The sequence below is a fragment of the Triticum aestivum genome, chromosome 4D (assembly GCF_018294505.1).
Source record: "Triticum aestivum cultivar Chinese Spring chromosome 4D, IWGSC CS RefSeq v2.1, whole genome shotgun sequence".
NCBI classification, from domain to species: domain Eukaryota; kingdom Viridiplantae; phylum Streptophyta; class Magnoliopsida; order Poales; family Poaceae; genus Triticum; species Triticum aestivum.
Genome location: NC_057805.1, coordinates 8,042,126 through 8,055,331, shown reverse-complemented (window position 1 = coordinate 8,055,331; position 13,206 = coordinate 8,042,126).

Below are 13,206 nucleotides of genomic sequence, written 5' to 3'. Positions count from 1 at the left end.
TTAAGTTTCGTCTCAAAGGCAATACCCTCTTTCCTAGGGTTCCTGTTGAGGATCTGCTTTTTAAGAACATCACAAGGAGTCTGATGCCCTTTGAGGCTTTTGTACATGCCTGTCATGTACAATTCCTTCAGCCCTGCATCATCAGTGATACTAGCAATGTCCTCAGATGAGGTATTAGTGATAGCAGAGACAGTTGAAGAATTTGTAGCATTAGAAGCATTTGAACATTCAGGTGAAGAATTAGCAGATTCACATTCAATGCATTTCAAGCATGGAGGAACAAATTCTTCCTGAGAAGCGTTGATTTGTTGAGCAAGTAATGAATCGCGCTCCTTCTGAAGATCTTCATAACTCACTCTTAGCTTTTCAAGATCTTGCTTTCTCTGAAGAAATTCATAAGAAAGCTTCTCATGATCAGATAAGAGAGTGTTATGATGACCTTGAAGATTGTCAAACCTAGTCTGAAGTCTCTGAAGACTCTCAGCCAAAGCTTTCGACTGATCCATTTCTTCACCCAACATATCATCGCTCTTATTTAGCATGTATTGAACTTTTTCCAAAGCTCTTTGTTGTTTAGTGGCAAGGGAAGCAAGTTTGACATAGCAGGGTCCAAATTCATCACCAGATTCATCATCACTGGATTCAGATAGATAGCATTCAGTTACCTTTGCATCATTTGCCATAAGGCATGGTGTAGAAGATGATGATTCTGGTTTGAATGTCATCGCTTTGAGAGATTCCTTGAAGTCCTCAAACCAAGGATCATGACGGGTTCGATGACCTTCATAGACCTCAGACAGACAGTCCCAGATAAGCTTCGCATGATCGAGATGCATGATGTTCCTGAACTGATTTTGAGACAGACAGGAGCAGATGACGTCCTTCGCTGTGAGGTTTAGAAGGGTGAACTTGCAAATGTCATCAGCTTCTGCCATCTTGCATAGATCGGTCAGACCAATCTCAGTGACGGTCCACAGCTCACTATTCATCGCCATGAGACGCTTCTTCATCATGGCCTTCCGCTTGGGATACTCGTGACCGTCAAAGATGTGGCATGACACGGTCTTCATTCCTGTGGTCGACATAACTAAAACTCCAGGCGGTTAAACCAAAATCACACAGAACAAGGGAGTACCTTGCTCTGATACCAATTGAAAGTGCGTTATATCGACTAGAGGGGGGTGAATAGGCGTTTTTTATGAATTCTTCACTGAGGAATTTGCGGGTGAGGAAATTCCTTAGCGAAGAACTACTTGTAGCAGAATAAGTACTCAGAAGTAAACATAACAGAACACAGGCATGGTCATCATGATGAAATGAAGACAGGCACAAAGTATAGAAAGCGTAAACACAGGATAACACAGGATGAAGACAAACAGACTGAAGAAATTGAACTGAGGAAATTGAGAAAGTCTTCAGTCAAAGTCTTCAAACACAGATATGAACAAGTGCACAACACAGTAACGAGGAAGTGAAAGAGTTGAGGAAATAGAACCAGTAAGCTTGGTGAAGACAATGATTTGGTAGACCAGTTCCAACTGATGTCTCAGTTGTACATCTGGTTGGAGCGGATAGGTATTTAAACCTGAGGACACACAGTCCCGGACACACAGTCCTCACCGTATTCTCCTTGAGCTAAGGTCACACAGACCTCGCCCAATCACTCGTGGTAAGTCTTCAGGTGACTTCCGAACCTTCACAAACTCGGACACTCGGCGATCCACAATTCCTCTTGGATGCTCTAGACCATGACGCCTAACCGTCTGGAAGAAGCACAGTCTTCAAAGGTAACAAGCGTCGGATCCACGCAGGATCAATCTCTTCAGTGATGCTCAATCACTTTGGGTTTGTAGGTGTTTGGGTTTGGATTTTCCTCACTTGATGATTTTCGCTCAAAGTCCTCGGAAGATGGGATGCTCTCAAATGACAAGTGTCAGTTTCTCTCGGAGCAGCCAACCAGCTAGTGGTTGAAGGGGCGGCTATTTATAGCCTAGGGAGCAGCCCGACATGATAAGACATAAATGCCCTTCAGTGATATGACCGTTAGGTGGGTAGATATTTTGGGACAGCTGGCGCATAGCGCAGCAACGGTCGAATATTTGAGGCTCAAATTCCTCAGGGCTATCATGTTCCTCACTGTGTAGGCAATCCGCACTGGTGAATTCCTAACTCCTTAGTCAGAACAAATTCCTCAGAGACCAGAAGAACTTCGTCTCTGTCACTGAAGAATATGACTGAACTGTATGAGATTTCCAATGGCTTCACTCGAAGGGATTGGTAGGTGTACGATTTTGAGTTGAGCATCACATGGAAATTTTTCCTTAGTATTTCCTCGACCCCCTTTAACAGTACGGTATTTCCTATGACTCAAGAAAGAGAAAATGAAACTATGAAAACAAAAGTCTTCACGCTTCATGTTCCTCGAATGAATACCAAGTCTTCAAGGTCACACCAGTTTCTTCACTTTCAAAGTCTTCAGAAATCCAAAGTCTTCAGACGAAGAACTTCATTTTTAAGGGTCGACTTTCTCTGTAAATATCAAACTCCTCATAGACTTATAGACCTGTGTATACTCATAAACACATTAGTCCCTTAACCTATAAGTCTTCAATACACCAAAATCACTAAGGGGCACTAGATGCACTTACACGCACAAGCTCCGGGACTGCCGGGGGAGCTGCGATTTACATACCCGAAAGTAAGTACTACTAGCTAGCTAGTTCCGCGCATCTCCCATTGATTCTAGCTACTTTCATCAATTCCATTTATAATGCTTCATTATCAGTTTGATTGACCTCTATTTCTCGTAAAGTGCTTGTGGCAGGAATAAGGGAATGATTACTGTGGATACTACGTCTGCGAGTTCATCTACAACGCGACGGCCAAGAATAAGCGGGGCTACTCTAAAAGACAATATGATGTGCGTAAGCAATAATATTCACAATTTCATTTTGTTACCATCATTTGTGTTGAGTTTCATTCATATATATGTATTGACCCCCTTCTTCAAATTAGACGTGGCAGATGTGGGATGAACTCCTAGCAAAAGATCGCATGGAAGCAATTCAAGAGGAATTGGCGGGATTCTTTCTTGATCACGTCATAAATAAAGCCGGAGAATACCATGTGGAAGTTGAGTTCAGATGTTAGGGGATTGTAAGAGATCTTATATTGTATATATGTAGCCAATAGCGTCGGATAGATATACGAAAACTTGTTGTTCGGCCAATCTCTCGGAGAAGGAGAGGTCGATATCACTTCTCTCTGTATGCATATGTTCATGACGATCTTCTGTACTTAATGGTTTCCTTCATTTGCTTACTAGCTAGCGTGTCGAGTCCTCTCTATACGTATAGTACGTAGCGTCGACCAAGCACGGAGATAAGAGAGGACACTTCTCTCTATTAATTAGCTACCTAACACAATATATGAAACACCTAAATTAACCCTACAAAACCCCCAACCCCCCCCCCTTCAGAAAAAGAAAAACAAAAACCCTAGCCCCTGAACTGCTGACGCGTGGTAGCTTATTGGTCCCGGTTGGTGCTACTGATATGTCTCCAACGTATCTATAATTTATGAAGTATTCATGCTATTATATTATCCATCTTGGATGTTTAATGGGCTTTACTATGCACTTTTATATTATTTTTGGGACTAACCTATTAACCCAGAGCCCAGTGCCAGTTTCTGTTTTTTCCCTTGTTTCAGTGTTTCGCAGAAAAGGAATATCAAACGGAGTCCAAACGGAATGAAACCTTCGGGAGCGTGATTTTTGGAATGAACGTGATCCAGGAGACTTGGCGTTGAAGTGAGGGAAGCTTCGAGGTGGCCACGAGGCAGGGAGGCGCGCCTGCCCGCCTGGGCGCGCCCCCCACCCTCGTGGGCCCCTCGTGGCTCCCCTGACCGACTTCTTTCGCCTATATATGTCCATATACCCTAAAAACATCGGGCAACAGAATAGATCGGGAGTTCTGCCGCCGCAAGCCTCTGTAGCCACCAAAAACCAATCGGGACCCTGTTCCGGCACCCTGCCGGAGGTGGATCCCTCACCGGTGGCCATCTTCATCATCCCGGCACTGTCCATGACGAAGAGGGAGTAGTTCACCCTCGGGGCCGAGGGTATGTACCAGTAGCTATGTGTTTGATCTCTCTCTCTCTCTCGTGTTCTTGAGGTGGTACGATCTTGATGTATCACGAGCTTTGCTATTATAGTTGGATCTTATGATGCTTCTCCCCATCTACTCTCTTGTAATGGATTGAGTTTTCCCTTTGAAGTTATCTTATCGGATTGAGTCTTTAAGGATTTGAGAACACTTGATGTATGTCTTGCATGTGCTTATCTATGGTGACAATGGGATATCACGTGATCCACTTGATGTATGATTTGGTGATCAACTTGCGAGTTCCGTGACCTCGTGAACTTATGCATAGGGGTTGGCACACGTTTTCGTCTTGACTCTCTGGTAGAAACTTTGGGGCACTCTTTGAAGTTCTTTGTGTTGGTTGAATAGATGAATCTGAGATTGTGTGATGCATATCGTATAATCATACCCACGGATACTTGAGGTGACATTAGGGTTTTGGTTGATTTGTGTCTTAAGGTGTTATTCTAGTACGAACTCTATGATAGATCGAACGGAAAGAATAGCTTCGTGTTATTTTACTACGGACTCTTGAATAGATAGATCAGAAAGGATAACTTTGAGGTGGTTTCGTACCCTACCATAATCTCTCGTTTGTTCTCCGCTATTAGTGACTTTGGAGTGACTCTTTGTTGCATGTTGAGGGATAGTTATATGATCTAATTATGTTATTATTGTTGAGAGAACTTGCACTAGGGAAAGTATGAACCCTAGGCCTTGTTTCCTAGCATTGCAATACCATTTACGCTCACTTTTATCGCTGTTACCTTGCTGTTTTTATATTTTCAGATTACAAATACCCATATCTATCATCCATATTGCACTTGTATTACCATCTCTTGGCCGAACTAGTGCACCTATACAATTTACCATTGTATTGGGTGTGTTGGGGACACAAGAGACTCTTTGTTATTTGGTTGCAGGGTTGTTTGAGAGAGACCATCTTCATCCTACGCCTCCCACGGATTGATAAACCTTAGGTCATTCACTTGAGGGAAATTTGCTCCTGTCCTACAAACCTCTGCACTTGGAGGCCCAACAACGTCTACAAGGAGAAGATTGTGTAATAGACATCATCTACCAACCGGGACAAAAGGCCCCCCTGCCAGGGCAAGCCGCAACGGCCACATGGAGCCCCATCTGTCCCGGTTGATATAAGAACCGGGACTAAAGGTATAGGGCTTTAGTACCGACCCTTTAGTCCCGGTTCCCGAACCGGGACAAATGGGCCTTATGAACGGGGACAAATGACTCTTTTTCTACTAATGTCCATGTGTGCGCAAACATAGAACCCACATGCCATATAGCACCAACTATCTGTTACCTACAAGGGAAATTGAATTTGTTGGGTAGCTTGTTGGACTCCTTGCAACGATCCCCTTCTCCTAGCCATGTGTATACTTGGCCGAGATAGTCGTGCCTCTGTATCAAGGAACAAAGGTAAAATATCATGTCCCAAGGTACAACAACCGCATGTAGGGGGGAAAAAGGAGGCGTAAACACACAAAGCGAGGTGGATAAGAAAAAAGGAAACACTTACCGTTCCTACACAGTTTTCATGCCATTTTGAGTTCCATTTCTAGAAAGTAGTTGCTAATACTACTGGAGGCGGTTCTAAACCCCCCCCCCCCCCCCCCGGTAGTTCCAACTAAACCGCCTTCAATATTATGAGTATAGGTGGAATTCTCTCAGGAAATGCTTTCAATTTTTTAGTGCTACAGGTAAAACATTCATGTGGTAATATGCAGGGTATCATCTAGTATATAGCTAAATAGTTCACCTCCACTACTTCTATTTCTCTAACCATGCACACACGCGAGTTCAATACTCCACTATTTATGTCTCTCCCCATGCATGTAGAATAGTATTCATATTCTCTCAACATACAAAAATCCTAACTCGCCACACATAAGCGGACCGTGAGAACCAATCTAGGGTCTCTTTTCCTCCCTTGTCCCTTGGCAGCTAGGGTAAACTCTCCCCTCCAAGCTTTGCCGACGAGCCTGGGAATTCGCCTCCCCTCTGCCTACCGCTCCGACGACCAGTGGCGGGGAGGGGAATCCCGGTGCCCCCGCTCTGGTTAGTTGTTTACTTTAGGTTTTTTTTACTTCTCATGGGTGCGGTGCTCGGGCGGATGGTGGCGCCTCTTCTTCGAGTTTGTCTTCCGAGCTCCGATCCTCCTCGAGTTCATACATCTGACGTAGTGGACGGAGTTCCGGCATAGATTCATGTTGTGTTCTTGGGGTGGTGAGGTTACGGTTTCTCGTCATGTGGCGAGATTTGGTGTCAAGTGCTTCAGATCTATTTAAGGGTTCAACGACTATGACTACTGTTCCAGGGCGCGGGTTCTTAGGGCCACATGTACGAACACTTCATAGCTGTCATCGACAAGGTCAAGCCGGGTCCGGTAGGGAGTGGCGACAACGACTCGTTGGCGGCTCATTCTAATGATGATAGTGGTCGTTCGATGGTTTCGGAATCACAGTGTAGTTTTTATTATGCTTTAGGTGCTTTGTACTTTCGATGAACTTTGATAATGATCTGGATCATAACATGCATATGAAATGCTACTTATATTCTATAGATACTTACAACTATATACTAAATCATAACATGTGTTTTCAGCTTTCATTTCTATATCTAAATTCCAAACAACCAAATCTAATCAAAATGCATTGCCACTACTAGAAACTACCATTTTACCTAGGGCCAAGTCCTTTACCTAGAGCTTATTGGCCTCCGCTAAGGAAAGAAAAGCAATGAACAGTATACCCTAGGGGAAGTTGAATTTTCAGCAAAAAAACAAAGTTGGAAATAAATTTCCCCTGAACCCACGAAACCCTGCCCCACCGCTGCCACCTGAATCTCTTCCCGCGCCATTTTGGTCGGCAGCGCGCCTTTTATTTCGTTCCACACACGATGGGCCCACTGGGCAGTGGGAAAGGGAAGGGAGAGACGGCGCGCGAGAGGCAGATTTTTTTTGGCTAAGTTATTAGGTTTCTCCTCTCTTCCGCCTTCCGCCGCCAGGGTGTAAAACAAATCCCCCTCCTCTCCCCAAGATTTCCCCTCCACCCGCCGCCTGCCGCTCTGCGCCACGCTGCTCTCCGCCCCACCGCATGGCCCCTGCTCTTGTACGCCTGGTCACGCTCCGGCTCAATCCGCCCCATCGCCCGACCCCTGTTACTCCCCGCCCGGCCAAGCTCCGGCCTGATCTGCCACACACGATGGGCCCACTGGGCAGTGGGAAAGGAAAGGGAAAAACGGCGCGCGAGAGGCAGATTTTTTTTGGCTAAGTTATTAGGTTTCTCCTCTCTTCCGCCTTCCGCCGCCAGGGTGTAAAACAAACCCCCCTCCTCTCCCCAAGATTTCCCCTCCACCCGCCGCCCACCGCACGGCCCCTGCTCCTGTACGCCTGGTCACGCTCCGGCTCAATCCGCCCCATCGCCCGACCCCTGTTACTCCCCGCCCGGCCAAGCTCCGGCCCGATCTGCCGCACCGCACGGCCCCTGCTCCCCCCGCCCGGCCATGCTCTGACCTAAATCCGCCCCAACAGACTCACTCTTCATCCCCAACCATGGCGGCGTGCGTCGATCCATGGCTGCGACGGGCGGGGTGTCCATGGCCACGCCAGCCGGTGTGATGGAGTTGCACCACAAGCGGCGAGAACACGGCGCTGCCGGTGGACTGTAGTGACCGCCGGAGAACACTGAGGGTGAGTACTCGGGGATCGAGCACGAGGTCATCCCGGGTCGTAGAGAGCCTTAAGGTATGGATAACCATCACCCTCTTTCTTCGCTCCTGTTGTTTGTTTAGGGGATCACCTTCAGTCCTTCACCTGTTCGTTGGTTGATGATTGGGCCCTACCGCTGGTACATGGTATGCCATTGGTGGATTTGGCAGAACGCCGGAACATAGTTAGTTCGTAGTTGAGATGAGAATTTCATGTTGTGAAGTTGCCCACCATTAGAGTATATCAGATGATTTACCTGCAGTAACGTGATGCTACCAGCATGTTATCTACGTATCTCAATACATGTAAAATTGAGCAGTCTGAATTTGTGACCACGATAATATATAGTTAACTAAGATGCTTTTGGAAATGCGCTCAAGTCCTGGATTCGAGACCACCTCAAGTTCTGGTATATATCCAACAAAACCACATATTTATGAAGATATATGAATAGACAAGTATATATCCAACAAAACTACATATTTATGAAAATATATGAATAGCGAGTATATATCCAACAAAACTACATATTTATGAAGATATATGAATAGATGAGTATATATCCAACAAAACTACATATTTATGAAGATATATGAATAGACGAGTGAGCCAATCAACCATTCAATTTTTTTGACATTTAAATGCATCGAGTAGGATTTATTCATGTAGTCTATGTGTTGGCTATTATAGAATGCATTACACTTGGCAGTGTCTTTCAATCTCTGTTTGCTAGCTATTTGTAATGCAAACTTATATTGTTGGCTTTGCTGTTCATATTTCTGTACACAGAGAACTGATACCATTTTATATTTGCTAGCTATTTTGGACATGTTGGTTTGTAGTTGCTACACTTCTACAATGTCATATATATACTCCTCTTGATCAGCATATATAGGTAGATAGATTCTAGGCCTGGTCCTCCTAGAAGCTTATGCCATAGCTAGCTGTAATCTTCAGGCATATTTTCCAGATGAATTAGTTTAAGATAGTCCAGTCATCTAGCTATACAAGTGTGTAAAATTTGTCGTTAGAGCTTGCTAGACACGTGTAAGTATCATAAGAATTTCTCTTTGGCCTTAAACAACAGGCTCACCATGGCATTTATCCTTATACTGATATTTCCCGTAAAGTTGTCCATCATCCTATTTTCCACATAGTTTATTTGTTTTCTCCATGGAACATGTCCACTAAAGTTTCCTGGTCGTTCATTAAATTTCAGTTTTTTCACTTAATTTGTTATATTATTAGGTTACATTAGTTGAGTTTTAAATTCTTTGATCTTGCAAAACAATTCAGGTTATTCAATTCAGCTGGCAGCCTGGCATGTCACTTAAAGCAGGTTTAATTGTTCATTCATTCTCCATTCTAAGCATATCATTTTTGTTACCATGTTTTTACTGATTGTGAGCTAATGCTTTTATTTCTGAAATCAGAAACAGATGGCATTCCATCTCCCAGCCAAACTTATTGCAGCTTGTAATCTGAGGAGGTTCACTTGCTTTCACAAGAAGTTTTTGATTAACTAATTTCGTATGTGTTTCTTCCAGTTTAACCTGAGTTTAAATTGACCTCCTATTGCAGTTACATATGAGATTTCCTCTGCTACACAATGCTAGGATCTGAAACCAGCTAATGTGAGGGCACATACATCGATGCGAGCTTAGATTTTATGGCTCGGTACGAAAACACGGTCTAATTAGATTATTTTGATATTTCACTCTTTGATAAAGTCAACTGTACTCCTATCGTTCATACAAAATACATGGATTGGCTATCAGTTATGTGCATAATAACAATACATTGTCTATTGTTGTTTCATATTACTGATCACTTACGCTTGGCTCTAGACACCTAGAGTCCCACTGTTGCACTTCATATTGACAGATTAAGCCACTAAAATAATTTGTGTTTACGGTGAGCAATACAAGAGTTGAGTTCCTTGATATAACATCACATTTTTGGTAGAGTTGAGTTATGTGCAAGAGTAGAAGATGCTAACCTATAATGGATAGAATATTGTAATGTTTTCCTACGGCCTTTTTTTGCATTTTCTCATCAACGTGATCTAGATAAATATAAAAAGGAAAGCAGTTTATGTGAGTATATTAGTTATGGGTTATAAATATGTCAAACCACCCGTATAATCGCATTGTACTTGTAATTGTTCGATTTCTACCAGATGTTTATATACTTCATTGTACTTTTCTTATGATGGACCGTCGCGGCAACACGCGCCTTTATGGTCTAGGGTATAGGTAAGAGAGGAGGCTGATGCAAATGAGATAAAACTTTTGCGGCGTTACATGGAAAGGACAGGAGGCTGCTGCAAGGTAACTGGTCATGTTACTATTTGGTGCAAGATCAGTCTTTTTCTTCCCCAGCTTGGTTGGTTCTGTTTCTCCTGGGTGCTCTAATTTGCATTCGACGCTGGGATTTTTTTTCAATCTCATCTGGCATATATTATGTGATTTCCTCAGGATTATTGGCTCGGTGGCGAAATGAAAGGAGACCGGGCGACTGGCCAGGCGGCTGCGCCCGCGACGGTGACCTCCGCGTCCAGCAACCGCCGGCGGGTCGGCGGGAGGTTTTGGGCGCTCGCCGATTCGGACGAAGAAGACGTGGACGACGATGGGGATCCTCCGGTGGACTCCCTGCCTTCACCGACTCCTTCAGATCTCATTTGCGAATTTTTTCGTTCAGGTTATACCGAAGATGAGGTGGCTACGACGATTGATCGCGTTCTGCCATTGGAGGATCCGGCGCGAATCGGTCTTCGCGCGGACGAGACGACAGAGATGATTCGACGTGTAGTACATAGGAGGACGGCGGCATCTGCGATTCGACCTTGGAAGGGTCCCATACCTAAGGTGAGTCTTCCGAATCTTATGCTTTTCGATATGGTTCGGCCGGAGTCGTGGATCACTGTTAAGAAGAGGAAGAATGCGAGGCGGAACGGCGGTTGTCAGGCACCGGCGGCGCCGATCTTGGCAGCGCCGGCGATGGGGATCGCGGAGGAGAGAGCGCGGCGTTTGAACAGCTTGTTGGGCTACGTTGGGCCGGCTCGGAGGGAGTCGAGTCCACGAGGAGTTGGGCCTAGGTCAGATGGGTATGTGGCCCATGCTGAACCAGACCGGCCTCCATCCCGCAATGCAATCACATGCACGTACGAGAGGGATCGGTTTCCTTCCTGTCGTGCGCCGTCGTCTCTCTCTGTCGCTGTTAGGGTTCGCAGGCGAGGGACTCGGGGTTTCCCCACGTGTGGTGCTCGTCGGGCGCGTAGAATCCGACCACTCTTGCCCATGGTCGGTCGAGGGGCTGCGCCGCCTCCACCGAAGAGGATCGCCTCGGCCGCTCCTGCTGGGCGGGGCGGGGAGGAGCCGCCTCCGGCGGCGGGGGCCGGGCGCGGTGTACTCGGGCCACCAGGGCAGAGGCAGCCGGCTGGCGTTCCTCTGGGACCGGGCCGAGGTAATGCTCCTTCGGGCGGGAGGCCGCCGGCGCCCGTTGCTCATCCGGTAGCTGGCCGAGGTGGGCCTAGACCTCCAGCGCCGGTGGCGTCCCTGCAACCGGCGGCAGGGAAGGGCGGGCTCAGGCCTCCGGCGCCTGTCGCTCCGCAGGCAGCGGGTAGAGGCGGGCCTAGGCACCCAACGCTGGGCGTGGCTGGTGCAGCCGGGACTGGCAGAGGTCAGTCTCATGGCGCGCCTCCGCCTAACTTCGTCGCGCGGCCGGCCCAAAACCGGTCGGGACCATCTCAGACGCGGCAGATTTCTAGTTCTAAAGATTCCCGTGCTCCGCCCCGAGGCCAATGGGGGGGCGATGGGTTAGATGTGTATGGCGATGGACAGCACCGGGGTTCCTCATCCACGGGAGGGGGGCGTGGTTATGCCTGGCAGAGTGACGGGTCTGCTGAGAGACCGTTCCTCGGGCCTCCAGGAGGTTTTGTTGAGGGTGCTTCCGGTCCGGATCACCGCCAGAGAGGGGGTCACCGTGGACATCGCGGTGGTCGGGGCGGTGGCCGCGGGAGGTATCATCGCAGACCGCCTCCGCCTTCGGCAGTTGTTGACCAAGCGGAGTCAGTACTGGAGACCGATTGCGCTTCCGCGGAGCTCCCTCCCCAGGCAATGGAGGTGGTAGCGGCTTTAGCCAATGTTGAGGTTCCGGCGACTGGGAGTGTGACTGAGGTTACCGACAGGTCTGAGGCTGAGAGGGCGTCCAAGTGGGCGCGCAAGAAGGAAAGGATGCTTTGCTACCGTTGTGGTGAGAAGGGCCACTTCATTGCTGAATGCGTGGCAGAGCTGTGTGAGTCCTGTGGTAAGCCGGCACATGCCTCGGGGGATTGCCCGTTGTTGCGTGACCAGGCTCCGTCTTTGACAATGTATGGAGTTTATTGTGCTGAGCTAATGTTCTTTGAGTCCCCGGCAGCGAGAGAGACTCCGGAGGAGACTTTGAGCTTGACCACCGGGGTTGTCAAAGCTACTCAGGGTGAGGTTTCGGAGGCTCAGATTGTGCAGAGGCTTCAGGAACTGGCACCTGGAGACTTCCATTGGGAGCTCGTTCCTCTCAAGGCCAAGGTTTTTAAGGTGGAGTTTCCTTCAGTGGACGATCTGCAGCGACTGTTGAGTTTTGGTTTATGCAGAGTTCCTGGCACTAGGTGCATTCTGGAGTTCCATGAGTGGCAGCAGGTGGAACCTAAAGGAAAGCCGCTTACACAGGTCTGGTTGCGGTTTTCGGGGGCTCCATCTAAGCCTTTGCAGGATGTTCGTGTCGTGGCCAGTATGGGCATTATGGTTGGCAAGACGGAGAAAGTGGATATGGCCTTTACTCGTGCACATGGAGTGGCCCGCATCTTAGTGAGCGTTTTGGATATTGAGTTCGTGCCTGACGTGGTGAACTGGACTTATAGAGGAGAGGTGTTTCCTCTTGAGATCGAGTTTGAGGACGCTGCCCTGTTTGCTGAGGCAATGATTGGGAATGATGTTGACATGCACGAGGGGGACGACAGTGCGGGAGCTGAGGAGGCACCGACTGACGAGTCGACTCGTGAGGGGACTAACGGCTCTCGTCCTGTGGTTCAGACCGGGGATGGAACTGGGGTTGAGCCGGAACCTTCACCATCGGTGCCTATGACTTCGTTGCGGTTCGGGTCCTTTGAGCCAGCCTCTGCCCCTCCCAGACTTTGGAGTGACCGGGTAGATTCTGATGATGCGTTTGAGCAGTCACTACCTTTGTTGGCGTTCGACGATGCTGGTGGGCCACTGGCTGGATGCCTACTGCGGACATCGTCGGTGAGGACTTTGGTTGGTTCCGGTGACGGGGAGTCGGTGGTTGCTCCAC